The sequence below is a fragment of the Sceloporus undulatus genome, chromosome 3, assembly GCF_019175285.1.
Source record: "Sceloporus undulatus isolate JIND9_A2432 ecotype Alabama chromosome 3, SceUnd_v1.1, whole genome shotgun sequence".
NCBI lineage: Eukaryota > Metazoa > Chordata > Lepidosauria > Squamata > Phrynosomatidae > Sceloporus > Sceloporus undulatus.
The window spans coordinates 103335673-103351668 of NC_056524.1; the positions used below are offsets into that span (position 1 = coordinate 103335673).

The window sequence follows — 15996 nt, forward strand, 5'->3', positions numbered from 1 at the left end:
AGTTTGGATGCAGCTTTCTGCCAATTGAAGTTTATGATCATTTTTCAAGAGCAGCTCCACATACAGGGAAAAATATTAATCCTAATCATGTGTTACTATGGCAGGATCAGGCATCCAAATTTCATGTTATCATATTGTTGGTGGCATTGAACCCCAAGCCTCCAGATAAGTCCCCATTTCAAAATCCAATTTTTCTTCAGATTTCACACTATTCTGAATTTTGCAATACAGATCTAGGCTCAGAAAATCCAGCATCACAAATATTTGAATCTTTAGTATGGAGGGTGGTGCAGTATGGAGGGTGGGAGATTCCATTCAAACAAGCTCTGAAAAAGCAATAAATCCTGCAAAGGGTATATTTTGGTATAAAATATGTTTTGTAATACCTGTTTGAAAGATAATGTATGAAGAGATACATTGTGAAAGAGGTAAGAAACCCATATTGAAGTCCTAACATGGCCATGACATTGACTGGGTAACATTGGACCAGTCACACCTTTTTCTCATCTTAACTGTCCTTGTTGGATCTATTACAAAGGAAAAATAGCTACTATTAAACACCCGTTAATAAGAACCCTTTAGGAACTGCAACCAGTTCCTAAAATCTTATTTGAACATACAAGTTTTGACTTCCTGACAGAAGGATAGCAGGAAAGGATACATCTTAGCCTGCTTAGAGAGGAAGTTCCACCTGGGAGCGATTTGATAGCAGTTACCAAGAAGAGATTTTCCTGTGTTCCCACCAGAAAAGTCTGTGAAGGTGTGAGACTATAACAATGGCCTCTTTCAATAATCTTTGGAATACAGTCAGGCTCAGATAGGAATATACAGTCTTTCAGATCACCTGGATAGATTAATATAACCAGCACTTTGAACTGTTTACTGATATGAATTGGTAGTCAGTGGATTTGTTGTAATAAGGGAGTTGTATGCCCCCTGTGTTCTGCCACAGTTTGGATGCAGCTTTCTGCCAATTGAAATTTATGATCATTTTTCAGGAGCAGCTCCACATACAGGGAAAAATATTAATCCTAATCATGTGTTACTATGGCAGGATCAGGCATCCAAATTTCATGTTATCATATTGTTGGTGGCATTGAACCCCAAGCTTCCAGATAAGTGCTTCCAGTAGTTTCATGTCTATGTTAATATCATGGGAGACAGAACCAGGCCATGTGGGATCCACAGTCCTGTGGCCAATGTACTGGAGTCTCCCAGGACCATTTTCTAGTCTTGCCCACCAAGGAGGGACCAGAGCCAATGTAAAAAAGTACCTCCAGTTCCCATCCAAGTGTGGCAATCTAGAAGGATACCATGGTTGATAACATTAAAATGCATGAATGGATTGAGCAGAACCAACAGGACATGTTATCCCTTTCCAGTTCCCAGCTATTAACGGAATTCCTGTTAATACCCAATGAAGGCTCCGTTACTATGGACATTAGAAGGATGGGATAAGCATGCAGTGTGTGATAATCCTTCCTCTGAACACATGATTAGCATGATTTAAGGATGCGAGCAAGCTGCCTTACTCCCATCTAATGATCTCCTCAGGCTGTGTAAATGAAAAAGCACCCCTTATAGAGGGCTGAGCGTTAACATCTACTGGATCAGCATGATCTGTAACATATAAATCACAATGAATCCTAAAGATTTTGTCTGCAATGTTTGGGGTAAATCCTTCACAGTGGGCTATATAGGACTTCTGTCAGTGCTGAACTCCTATTAGGAATAGGGATAGCAAGTTGATGGCTTCCAAGCAACCCAACCCCAACTTCAAGAGGAGCAGCTGTAAAAATGAGAATAGCTCTATTGCTTCCACAACAATGGATCTACTAGTCACTCCGAGAGAGGGAGAAAAGTTCTTTGAGAAATCAGAGGAAATCTTGGACATGATGAATAGAATAAAAAAGGGATGGAGGAAACAGAAACTAATGGTAAAAGGTGGAAAGATGACTATATGTGTAGGGAGGGTGCTTTGACACAATTTCTGTTTCAAGACCTGAGCTGATTTTATGAAGCTGTGGGAGTTTGTTTGTTTTTTGTTAATATGTAGTGATTATTCATCTCTCAACCATCAAACTTAATGATGGAGAATGTTATGCTATTCAGTGTTCCATTCATTTATTTCCTGTTACAGTATTTCCTAGTTTAATTTGCTTCTAAAATGCAAAGAGGTTTAGCGTATTGTTGTGTTAGTCACTCATTTCTAGGCTATTCAGTTACAGCTGGTGTTGTTTACTACACTGTATAGCAAATGCCTCCTATATAAACCTGATGAAATGAATAAGAAGTATGAAAAAGCACTATGGTAGGATTATGGATTTTGCTCTGTATTTGTAAAAGATTTTACTTATGAATGAGCATATTGTTATTTTGAATTTACAGGGCAGAGGGTATTTCCCTTTTTAATTGCCTTTCAAATAAAGTTCTAGATCCTCTGGGTTGAAAATGTTTTACTTTTAACTTTTAGGTAAAGCACTACAGTTTGAAACTTATTGGTTAACACTATTTTAAAAAGGACCCATTGAATGTATTGCTGAATGGTGAATCAACACATAAGGAGTTCCAATTTAATTCAATGAGCCTACTCTAGTCAGGATTAACAATAGCATTCTGGCCCACAACTTTCTTCTTTGGGTTATCATTCAGTAGCTATGGAATTGGACCATTTTAATGCCATTGGGCATATTTTTAAATGGTTTGTATTTGTATTTGATTTTAAAGTATATGTTACCTCTCCAAACAGTTAGGGGGAGCTGGTTTCCTTGTGTAATGCTATTTAGATAGTTCCATTGCAGAAGTGTGTATGTATGCCTTGTTAAGAAAAAAGCAACATGGGATATACAGTAAGTGAAATAAAACATGTATGTGAGAGTCAGGGTGACTCAGCAGAAGCCAATTGAGAACCACACAGGTGTAAATGGTAATACAATTAACAAGTCCTAACTGCCAAGGACAGAAATGTAAAGTGGATAATTGGACACACCTGACAATTGTTAAGTGGTCAAGGCTGAGATGATGAAATCATTATTTGTAGGATGAACCAAGAGAACCAATGAGAATGATGTACACGCCTACTGGGTGGAAACAGACAACAGTGGGTGGTACCATGCATTGACTATAATAATGACTATGCATCCCAATGTATTTTGTGGGTTGTAGAGTGGATAGTGAGGAGTTGAGTATTGTTGTGTTGGATAGTTTTGGAGCTGTATATAGTAGAATAAAGTAGATCTTTTATTTAAGACTACTGAGTTGTCTGGTGTCTTGGGTGAAGCTACAAGAGCCAGCTGGATCCTGAAGAAGGGTGAAGACTTCTGTGGAAGCAAGAGTGAGAAGGCTTGGAGAGTTTGTCAGGGTCTTCAGCCTGTTCTCTGTAACTCTTGCTAAGCTATAACCACTGGCCAAAACTGGTCAGCGCAGTGCACAACCAGGTGGTGAGTTCAAGCCAGAGGTGAAGAGCTACAACTCCCATCATCCCTGACATGCCTCTCCAACCACTATTTTAGCCCTCACTGACACCCCCAGCAGATGGCTGCCACTGTTGTCAGTAACAAATGGTACAACTGAAAATCAACAACTGAAAATCAACTGTGCCTCCACAATCACAATGGAGAAAATGAAATAACTGTATTTTCTTCATCATTATAAGGGAAGGAGCTACTAGGCCTTTCAGAATGGCTGAGGCTTATGATGCAGAAGGTCTTGCTACAACACCATCAAAGTTTCTGGCAAATGGGAAATTTGTAATTGTCCTCAGTGAAACATGGATTATACTCCTAGGCTATGATTCCATTTTTTTTTATTACATCTTTTTTCTTCCCTGGTGAAACATTCATGGCCATTCAGAAGAACAATGTGGGAGATAAAACTGAAATAAATGCACTACATTGTGGATATAGTGAGAGACAGCATTGTGTAGTGGTTTGAGCATTGAACTGTGACTCTGGAAAGCAGGATTCAAATCCCCACTCAGCCATAGAAACCCACTGGGTGACTCTGGGCAAGTCACACTCTCTCAAGCTCAGAAGAAGGCAATGGCAAATCCCCTCTGAACAAATTTTACCAAGAAGATCCTGTGATAGGTTCAATTTACGGTTGCCATAAGTCACAAATGACTTGAAGGTACACAAGAGAAACAGTGTGTATAGCACATCTAGATATGAAAAAAGTTGAAGCCATGGTCTTTGTTGCAAACACTACGTGTCTGATCAGACACAGTGTGTTGTGCCTGAGGTAGCTCATGGTCACTTCTACTTTATGGAAAGGACTGACACACACACATACACGTATACACATGAGTACTTGAAAGGATTCATTTTCTAAGTCCTAGACTCCAAGATAACTTACAGAGTCAGGTTGCAAGTATGAGATGTTTAGAAGATATTTGTGAACACAGTATTTGAGATTGAATTTGAATAAAGAATAAGCCACATCTAAATAAGAGTGTACCTCTTTCTTGGGTTCAGTGGGACCAACTATAACTGAATACAGTGGGGCCTCCTTATCTATGCGCTTGCCATCCATGGATTTAAGCATCTGCAGATGGCAAGCTCCCGTTATCCTCAATGGCAGTGCATGCATTCAGCCACACTAGCAGCATGCACATGTCAAGCTGCCATTAGAGAGAACAGGACTTGAGGTCCCACATTTTTGTTGGCCATGGGGGAGGGGGTCTGAAATGGATCCCACATGGATACCAAGGTCCAACAATACGGCAATAACAATTTATATCCAATTTTGTTCAACATCATCAGTCATACAACAAATTATGCACTAAACTGAGCACATATCCACTGAGCCATGCATTCAATGAGGTACCAGTATAGGTCTTGATTATAGGACTCTTCTGCACATGCTGCTTAGGCGTATTGCAACCTCAGAAACAAAACTGAAAGCCCATTTTAAAAAAAAACTACATAGGTGGAAATACATAATCAGCTGCTAAATACATAACTGAAAATCTTACATCCTTCTTCATGATGAAAAGGGCCTAATCCTTATCCCTGGCAACTGCACCCCTCTCCTTTCCAGTTTTGCTTCTTTTTGTGAATTGAACTAGTAAATACAGCTCCTTCTTTAGCTCTTGCCCAACCACTGGGCCAAATTCATAGGAATTTCAAGAGTACAATAAGTCAATGGCAGAGAAAAGATGAGAAGTGACTTATAAATCAACCTAAAAGCCCACCTATGTTTCCATTTTGGCCCTAATAGTAGCCCACAGATGTACTCTTCAAAGCTCATAACCAGAGTCTGAGAGAAATACCTATCCTCTTTTTATTATCATCATGCAATAATCAGATGTGAATTTCATTGTATGTACCTCACCTCTCTGACTAATATGCACTGACTGATCTGGCCTCTGTGGTAGTATATTAGTAAAGAGATTTTCAAAGTATAATAAAATGAAGAATGAATGAGGGTTTGGAAATGTTTGAAAACCATTAAAGCAGTGAAAATATTGTTTAATTCTATTATACAAATCTGAATTCTAGATTTTAGGCAAAGTGAAAACATTTTAACTATGTAGCATAGTGTAGTGTAGTACAGTGGAGCATGCATGCACACATTACTGTGGCGTGTTACAGACTGCCCGTTTGGGGCGGCCTGTAACCGGCACTTTCCCCGCCGGATCAGGGCCTCAGCTGCAGTTTCAAGACTTTCCTTGACTTAAGACATCTACTTATGTACATGCACCTGGAAGTAAGGGTGACTAAGGATTTCATTTGGTCCACAACGGCAGCAGGGACTCTCAGAAAGGGGCCGCTCGGCCTCTTTCTGATTTGCGTCGGTGGTGCAGCCTTCACACGCCCCTTTTTAACCCTAGTACAGACTGAGTCCGTAGTTTAAGGCCCGTCTGTAATGGGCCAGTATAATGTTTTGATGGACTGATGGAAGGAGAGAGAGAGAGAGGTTCTATATTTAAAATAATTTACAGTGCTTTTAACTAATTTAAAAATAATAATTAAAAAATAATAGTTTTCAGTTAGCATTACCATTATCTGTTTCTTATCACCACGAGGCTATGGCAATCATAATCTGAATTCAAGAATGTTGTATACCAACAGCAATCACATATTAAACGGTACCTTAAACAGTGTAGGTCCTGAGGGTTAATACCATGTAAAAAGTGAAAGTATTCGGCTTAGTGCTCAACAGTGGTTCTTCAAAAGGAAAAGAAGAAAAAAGAGAGAGAGATCTATATATGATGGTATTGAACTGGTGTCTGAAGAAATATCTCAGCAGTATGTATGCAGCCAGCAAAGCAGCATTAGTTAATATCATGTGTTATTCTGAACAGACTGTACAAAAGTAATAGAAAAGAAAGTGAGTGAAAAATTATAAGACTGGTCAGTGCATTATGAAGTTCACATGTAGGACTGTACCAAATCACTCCATGGGGCAGGAATAAGATCATCTACTCGTGAAATGCAATAATTTAGTTAAGGACAAAATGGGAATTTTGTCCCTCTGTGCTATTCACCTTTCCCCTTGGATTTTAACATAGTGTGGCTACACTGAAGGACATGTCATGACCCAGCACTTATATTCCACCATACTCTTGCTTTAATTTTGAGTATTTTCCTGTTCCTAAATGGGGTAAGAATAGCAGATGAACCATTCTGTTTCTCTATTCTTTTTGAAGGCTTCATTTGGGGAGGATTCAGCAGCTGTTTCTTGATTTGGAGGATAATTGCAATTCTGGTCACAGAAAATCAAGTAAATGGTTTTTCACCCTGTTCCCCAACCCCCCCAAAAAAATTAAGAACAAGAAATGCATTGGAAAGGTGATTCACATATCCCAGTATGGTCCTATTGGCTTTGATGGTATGATAGAGCTAAACATTTATTCCACTTTATTTGGATACCTGGGATTGTGTGTGTGTTTAAAAATGGCTTCAATCTCTTAATCTCTTTTCCAATGAACCACATGCTTTATTCATTTGTTCCAGCTTCTTTTTTTCGAACCATTTGTCATTTACATAACACTAAGCAACCGGTCCTGTGAATATCCTAAACTACAAAAAAGCTTCTATAGTATTTTTTTTTTCTACACAGGGGACTTCATGGAGAAATCCTCAGCTGTAGATTCATTACACTTTCTGTTTAGCTAACCATTTCCTAGTGGAACATTGATATTTTATTTGGCTGGCAGTAGCTCCTAGTACAGGAGAACAGTTGTATTTTTTCATCTGGCTATTGGAAAGTATTTTTCTTGCTTATTTTTCCTGAGTGTGCATGTGTGTGAACAAAGAGTAATGCATGTGTGTGTTTTAATTTTAAAATATTTGATGCAGTTGTCCTTTAATATGTTTCATTGTGAAAAATATGTGACATTTACTGGATTATTTCCATGTGTTTTACTGTTTTCAGTACAAAGTTCCAGAGTAATGGACATATTTTCAGCCTTTCATTCTTGAACCCATAGTCTCCTCCAGCCTAAAACTCGCACTGATGTGTATTACTTTTTTCCATGTCATTCAGTTCTTTAAGTCACTGGTGTGTGTTTTTTTTGTTTTTGTTTTTTTGTTTTTTGTATTCTATTCAATGCAATTACTTTCCATATAGTTCTTTTTAGAGACAATATAATATCTCATCTGAGTTTCCTACACCCTCCCCATCAGATTTTCATTTACAATTTTCACTGCTATTTAGCTATTGCCTAATATAGGTATTCTGCCTGGTACATAATAGAATGTGAATATGTTTTACTTAGGCTGCATCTGCACTGCCAAAATAAAGCAGTTTGATGCCACTTTAACTGTCATGGCTCAATGCTGTGGAATTCTGGGAACTGTAGTTTGTTGTGCCACCAGAATTCTCTGGCAAAGAAAGGTAAATGTCCCACAAAACTATAATTCCCATAATTTCAAGTCATGGCAGTTTAAAAGGTGACAAACTGGATTATTTCTGCAGTGTGGATGCAGCATACATTTTCTTAATGTCTTGGGCATTATCTGAGGGTTTTTTGATGCTGCTTTTGTTTTGTTTTGTTTTGTTGTTTTGTTTTGTTTTTACATGGCTTGACTATGGAGTTCTACAGACTGGCACTTTGTGCCGGCCTGTAGGTGGAGCCATGGCACAGGGTCTGCACACTGGAGGCTGTGACTCCTCCCCATCACGCCATGATGCTGCGCACCCTTCTAGACGGTGTGCAGCATCATGGTGCAGCCCTGGCGCTGCATCTAGATGATGCAGCACCAAAGAGACATCAGAAAGCCATGTCGCCACGGCTATGATGCCATTTAGAGGGCGCAAAAAGGAGCCGGATTTTCTGGCTCCTTTTTGTGCTTTCTAGATGGGTGCCACAGCATGTGGTTGCTGCAGCACTGATCCAGCCAATAAAGGGATGGCAGGATGTCCCCCATCTGCCCAGCCCTATATGTTCAATTGAGTTTTAAAAGTAATATTTCAGATTATTGAAAGTTTTGTTGTTTTTTATTTAAAAAATCCCTACTAACTTTTGCCAGAATCCTGTATCAATTTGTACATAACTGACTGACTTTGTCAGACTCCCCAAATCCTGATGGAAATATTATTCAGCCATGTTTGATTTGTCACTAGCCCTTATTTTCCTGGTGTAGCTGATGCCTGGTATTGTATGTTGGGGGGGGGATGAGTTATGATTGTGGCAATAGTGTTAAAGTCATATATGAAACAGTTCATATTCATACTGCAAATATGAAAAAGTTACCTCACTGTAACTGTGTCATATTCACAACTTTTAATTAGTCATGATTTTGGAACTATTATCACAATCAAAACTGGGCCCCCAACTTACCTTATTAAACATCAGGTGCATGGGGAGAAGAAAGACCATTCTGCCTAGGATCAGAGCATAGTTGAATAATGTTTCTGTCAGGTTTTGGACGGCGAAGCCAGAAGAAGTTTCTTGGTTAAGATGTTAATTAAATATAAGCTCAGACAGCATCCTTGCCTTTATTTTTATGTATTGGTTTGCTAAGTTATATCTCCTGTTTCTTTTTTGTGGAAAATAAAGAAGAAAGATGGACATCTTAATGTTGGGGTGGAGAAAAGAGAGAGAAAGACAGACCTTATAGCATGGGTGGACAAGTTCCAATGGGTCATGGGCCACTGTTCTACCTTTAGGATCATCTAGCGGCCTCATGAGTTCCACACTCTCCCATCCAAGGATCTGCAGCTAAACTAAGTTGTGGAGTGTGCCTGTTTTTAATGGAGAGCCATACTTCCAAAACAGATAAGATACAGGAGATCCATAACTTGATCCCTAATGTTTTCATTTTACTTTAAAACAGAGCCAGTGACCAAGCTGCATAAAGAATTCTGGAAATTGTATTCCAGTAAATAACTTCATAGCAGCAGAGGCAGCAGAATTAGGAATGGGATGTTTAAGTGTTCCCTCACCACAGTTTTCTAAATTTAATCCTTGAAGTTTTGTTTTTCTGCTGAAGAAAAAAAAAAACATACAAGTAGCTGTCTCACATCTGTTCCACCCTGTACCAACAAAGATCTAATGTCATCTTTAAGAAATAATAATTTAGAATCAGGAAAGAGAATTGGTATGGGATTTGATTGCTTTCCTCACAGGCTCCATTGTTCAGATCAAGACTTCAGCCACTTTTGACTGTTTTAATCTGCAGTCCTAAATACTAGAAAACCAACTTCCTTGAATGTAGCAAGATTTACTTCTGAGTAACTATACCTATCAGAATCTGCTATGATGAAATGTCAGAATCTGCCATGATGAGAAATATGAGGGGATATAGTAGTAGTGGGGTAGCGATATGGTAAAATGAGAATAATGGGGATAGAGAAACAATGGGGATAGAGAGACAGAGCTATGGTTCATTACAGGAAAGCACAGGAAGAAAAGCAAACAACAGAGAGGTATGTAATAGAAATGCACAAATGGAGACAGGTGGACAATGGCTGGAGTAGTTAAGATATATAGCTCTGTTAGGTCCTGAGTGAAGAAGTGTTTGTTGGTCAACAAAGCTTTGGTAAAGATGGGTTGATAAGGAGTTAGGAAGTGGAGCTGCCAGTTAAATTACCTCTTTGATATGTTAGAAGTAGCATGGGCTGGGGACTGGACAAAGGGGGGTCTGGAAAAAGAATTCTTAAAGGCGGGACGTTTCGGAGCACAATTTAGATTTGACTTCAACCAGTCTGAAGTGAATCATCAGTTTGTAATCCAAATAAACTGTCAGTTAACCTCGCTGCTATGTTTAATTGGCTTTTCAAATCATGAATCATGCAACTGCATTGCAACGAAAAGGCAGCTCAAAATTCTGAACATCTACCAGTGTGGCATGTGTCTTGACCTTCATTACAAGCATTCTTTCTTATTAATTTAATGTAAAAATGAATTTGTTGAACCACTTTTATTTCCACCAGGGCATCAAGTGATTGTACAATAAAACAGATTAAAAAACATTAAATATAGATTTATAAACAACATAGCCTTTCATGCATGAGGAATGACTCATTAATTATTATCTGAAAAGTATAGATATAAAGCAGTGTCATTGGACTTAAATATCATAAAGGTACCAGATCCTGTCTGATCTTGGAAGCTAAGCAGGGTCAGCCCTGGTTAGTACTTGGATGGGAGTCTCCCAACAAATACCAGGTAGTGTAGACTATGGGGCAGTACAGACCGGCACTTTATGCCAGCCTGACCATGTACTAGGGCTGAACTAGGGTGGAGCATTCATATGCTCCGAGCCCTAATTCCACCACACGTGCACCATTACAGCATGCGCCCGTCCATACAGTACTCACCATGATGATGTATGTGTGGCGCAGCATCCAAACGGCGCTAGCTGAAAGGAGCATCATCATGGTGTGTGAGTGCACCTGTGACACCACTTCGAAGAAGCTGTCCAAAGCAGCTTCTTTTGGGGCATGGATTGCTGCCACAGCATGCAGCTGCTACGGCACCAATCAGGGACAAACAGGGGCGGTGTTTAGCCACCCGTCTGTATAGCCCCTATATTCCAGGAAAAGGAACTCACAAAAAAAAACCTCTGAGTATTCCTTGCCTAAGAAAATCTTATGAAATTCATAGGGTCGCCATAAGTCAATAGGTGATTTGAAGGCACATACACATACAAAAAGGAGAATCCTTCTGCAGCAAGATTCCTGACCCAAGCTTCTGTTTAGTAATAATATGAGGGATGTAATGACAACTTGTGACTTTAAAACTTAATCTGTATCTCCCAGATCTTCCTACTCTTGTTTTAAGTGCTATTTAATTAGACATTCACAAAAAAGAATATTTGAATTGAAAGAGCAAATCTCTCTTTTGATTTGCAATTCTTTTGCTCTCTTCTCATTTCAAATAATAGAAATACACAGAGCAATAGGGTATGTAAAGTAATTCACCCATCATCTTCCCAATCTTTTTAAAAGTCTTGTGGAGATAAGCACAGTTTGATTTATTTTGACAATGGGTTGTAAAAAAAATTAAGAACTATAGTCTATGAAAAGATGTTTTAAAAGCCCCTTGCTGTGTTCTAAAAATGATCATTTCAGGTGTTTTTGGAATTTGAAAGATTATAATGCAATCTATGCAAGTTAAAGTTATTACAAGGGCAGGACTGAAAAAGCTGCTCCGTTTACTGTTGTTAGCACTGATATTTTTTCATTTAAAACTACTGTTGTTTTCTTACATATGTTGCTATCATGCTGCTTTTTAATTAATTTATTTTAAATATTCTGCAAACATAAGAATTGGGACTTACTCTATACAAAATTCACATGTGATTGTTTTGCACAGAAAATAGCATTTTCCACACACAAAAGAAATTAAATACTACAATAAATAAATATTGGAGCTATGTGTGTAGAAAATGCTGTTTCCTGCACACAAATGTGGTGTTGTAGGAGAGTTCTACAGATACCATGGACTGCTACAAAGAGAAAATAATGGATCTAAGAGCAAATCAGGCCTGAACTCTCCCTGGAAACAAAAATTACTTAACTGAGGGTATCATTCTTTTGACATATCATGAGATATGAGTTGACGCTCTGGAAAAGACAACAGTGTTTGGCAAGTGGAATGAAGTAACAAAAGAGAAAGACTGCACTACAGGTGGATTGATTCCATCAAGGAAAACACAGCCTTGAGTTTGCAAGATCTGATCAAAGCTGTTGATAACCAGGGCTTTTGGACATCACTACTTAATAATGCTCCGATATGTCTAATCACCTTGAATGCAAATAACAATAAATAGAGGATTATATTTAGGTAATATAACTAGCTTTCAACATTTCAGTAAGAGTAACAATGCACACAAACATCCTATTACAACTAAATTCAGTAAGAAACAACTCTAACACATATATTTCTTAGTTCACTGCCCAACTCTCCTGTACTATCTGCTTCTCCACTAAAGGGACAGCCCTCTGCAGCTATATATCTCCTCTTATTTTCCCTTCTACTTTCAGTGGCATCTGGGATTTCATTGATTAAATTTTAATTTAATTAAACATTAAATTTTAATTTTAGTTTTTGTCTTAAAGACAAAAAAAAGAACGGACTCTTAAAAGAAAGCCAGAAAATATATGCACTTTCACAACACACTCAAACACTTAACACATTATAATATGTAGACCAATTCGAGCAAAATAGCCACTTTGAGCAATGCTTACCTTAAATTGATGTTTCATTTCAGATGCAGAGTTTAACACTGAATCTATGGCAATAGTTGCACTTAAGCTTTCCTCTTTCTCCTTCAGTGAGCTACAGATCTTTCAAACCCATACCAGTGTACTTTGTTATTCAAAAATTGAGTGAGTATTGCGCCTCATATTTTTGCTTGATGTCTGCCACATTTAAAATTTACATATTGGTCACAAGTTACTTTAAAAAAACCTTTCTCTATTTTTATCAAAACACATTTACTATAGCTTACAATATTCTTCTCAGCTGCTCAGTCTCTTTCTCTCTTTTCCTTTCACCTTTTCAAAATGTTCTCCATCATCTCCACTAATCATTCTGCTGTCCATGTGTTTCCTCATCACTATCTTTTTCTGATATCATCTGTTCTCCTCCTCTTCCCCATCTTTCATTTTGTCTATCCACTCTCTCTTCGATTCTCTTTAATTACTCCATTTGTCTATCCATCTATCCACTCCTTCATCATTTCCCTTCCCCCTCCCACATGCCCTCTCCAGTCTTGCCTTTCACTCTTTTTCTTTCTCTCCTCTTGCCTCATTCATTGCATCCCCCTCTACATGTTTCTTTTGCCCTCCATGGCACTGTACAATTTGGTAGTGTGCAAGGAAGTAATTCTTCGCTAATTTATTTCTTGGAGGAAGCAATGAGTAACTTCATCAATTTGCATAGTTTCTGAAGACTATTTGAAGTACAAGACTTGCTGTGTGCAAAATCTCCATGTGAGTGTAAAGGAGATGTGCAAAATACAGAGACAAGATTGTAACAATGATATTTTCCCACACCATTCCTGAAAAGGGTGGACTTGTTGACATTTTTTTTAAAAAAATAGTAGGTCCTAATATACTTAATATCAATGTGCTGGTTCCAGTCTCTGAGGTATGTACACCAGCTGAATGATCTTTATTGGAAAGGTGGGATATAAGTGTAGCAATACTACTACTACTAGTAGTAGTAATGATAATAATACTAGAGATCAACACGAAAAGGAAAGACCAGTTATCATAATGTCTAAGTCTTAAGAATTTTAGTGCAAATGATATTTTTAAAAGAAACAAAATAAATGACTAACAAAGACCCAGAGCAGATGAGCAGGAAAAAGTGGGTCAAATCTGTATTTTTCAAAATTGTGTTGAAACCCCGCTGTCCAACATGGCCTACTCCCAAGGTGGGCCAAATACCCATGGCTAGACCGCATTGCACGGCATCAAGCCATGCCCCTTAGTATTTTTTTTTAGTTGCCTCACCATCACACAAACACACTGCTTGCAACCTCCAAGTACCTCCCACATCTGCCCGGATTCCATCCCATTGCATGGTTGCACCTTTGATCAGCCACACTGTCGCATGTGCAATGCTTTGCTGGTACAGGACATTGGTACATCAGTGTGCAAGTGATAGGTTGGAAAAGCATAATCATGGACACCCCACATGCATGCCCCTTCACCCCCCTTCCCATGGCCCCCTGTTGGACTGTCTGGTTTGTGTATGTTGCAATTACGATACATCCATTGGAGTTGTTGAACTTTCTTTTTTTCTCTTTGCCACAGTCCCACCAGGCTGTTTATATGCACTACAGGTGCAAAGATGTGGATTTTCAGAGCTAAGCTGGAGTATCCCAGCTTCTTTTTGCTCCAGTTTGTAGCCCTGGAACATGGCTTCATTTCAGTTTCCACCAGCTTTGGAGACGTGCATCATATAAATGTCTCACCTTCAAAGAGGCTAAAGGCTCTTTTATTTTGCCTGTCTGAATCACTCCAAAGCAACTAAGACTCTAGCATCATATTCCTTAAATCTCTAGATATGATATCCTATGATACATAATATTTTAAAGCATTAGGTGTTTCACAAGACAATGTAATTTAATATTTGACTGGTAGTACTTGATAGCCAGTTGTAATGGCTTTTATTTTTATTTGACATTCTATATATAATAGAAAATTTGTATTTCATAGGCAATTCAGGCTAATGGCTTATTAATACCTTTAATTTAATCAGTCATTTGCTAACATAAAAAGTGCCCTTTTCAAGGCATGAAAGGGGCTAATAGTGAAAGCACTCTAAGGTGCATGGAGGCCACTGCATGGATACTGCTAATAGCTGCATGATGTCTGTCACTGAGGCGAACGACACATTTTCACACATAATCAGAAGAGTCATGTACCATCTTATTTTTGCCATTGGCCAGCCAAATACCCATGTGAAGCCCTGGGCTTGGAAAGTTACTTTTTAAAAGTAATTCATTACCTGCTGATCTTAAAGAATACTCATTGCTGTTAGACCTAAGAGTAATGTCTTACATTAATCATTACTAATGAAATACAGTCATCCCTAGGTATCGATGGATTCTGTATCCATAGATTTAACCATCAACAGCTTGAAAATATTTTAAATATATATACATTCCCAAAGGAAAACCTTGATTTTACCATTTTATATAAGGGACACCATTTTGCTGTGGCATTGTAAATAATTAAACTTGAGCATCCATGGTTTTTGGTATATGCGGCCTGTCCTGGAACCAAACCCCAGAGGATGCCAAGGGCCTACTGCTTACAAAATGTTAAAAATACAGAAATGGACAAATATGGCAAACCCCCCCCCCCCAAGATTCCCATAACTGAGATCATACTCAGAATGTAATAATAGTAATGTGATAATTTGTTACCAAAAAGTAATGAATCACAGGTAAGGACAGTATTTGTAAGATGTTACTTCCAAATTTTAGAGAAGCCACAAGCAGATAAGTCTAATAGCACTCTCCCACTTGCATTTCCCAGTAATTGGTATACAGATTCACTCTCCCTCCCATACTGGAAGTATGTCCATCATCAGGAGTAGCCATTGCCAGCTTTATAATCCATTAATTTGTTTACTTCTGTTTTAAGTCTTTCCAAGCAAGTGGCCATCACAACATCTTGTGGCAAATTTCATAGTGTGATTAAGTGTGACTTGTGAAGAAATACTGCCTTTTCCCTCTCTCAATCTCTTATCATCCAGTTTCATTGGGTGCTCTAGGGCAGAGCAAAAGAGAGGAAGAGGAAGAAGACATGGAAGTGAGAAAGGGAAACAGGGAGTTTACTTCTTCCAATCCAGTAAACCAAACAAACTCAAAAGTAAGTAACACTGGATTACACAGTGCATTCACAAGTTTTTCTGGGATTGCTGCCTTATAATGGTGGAAGTGAATACTTTCTTTGTCTTGCAAACAAGTGTCTCGGAATGATGCACACATGTTCAAACAAAATATTTACACACTTCAGAATTTTTTACATTCTTAATTATTAAATTAATACTTTATTCAGAATCTTTTCAAAGATTAGTTAAATGAA

The 15996-nt window shown here is 38.3% G+C and overlaps 1 long non-coding RNA gene across 1 annotated transcript in view; it reads left to right on the forward strand.

Annotated features, from left to right (window-relative positions):
* LOC121926627 overlaps positions 1-15996 on the forward strand; it is a 28302-nt gene that overhangs the window by 6531 nt on the left and 5775 nt on the right. The window contains exon 2 of the long non-coding RNA XR_006103048.1: positions 15665-15780. This is a non-coding gene — a long non-coding RNA (uncharacterized LOC121926627). The remainder of the gene's footprint in view (positions 1-15664; positions 15781-15996) is intronic.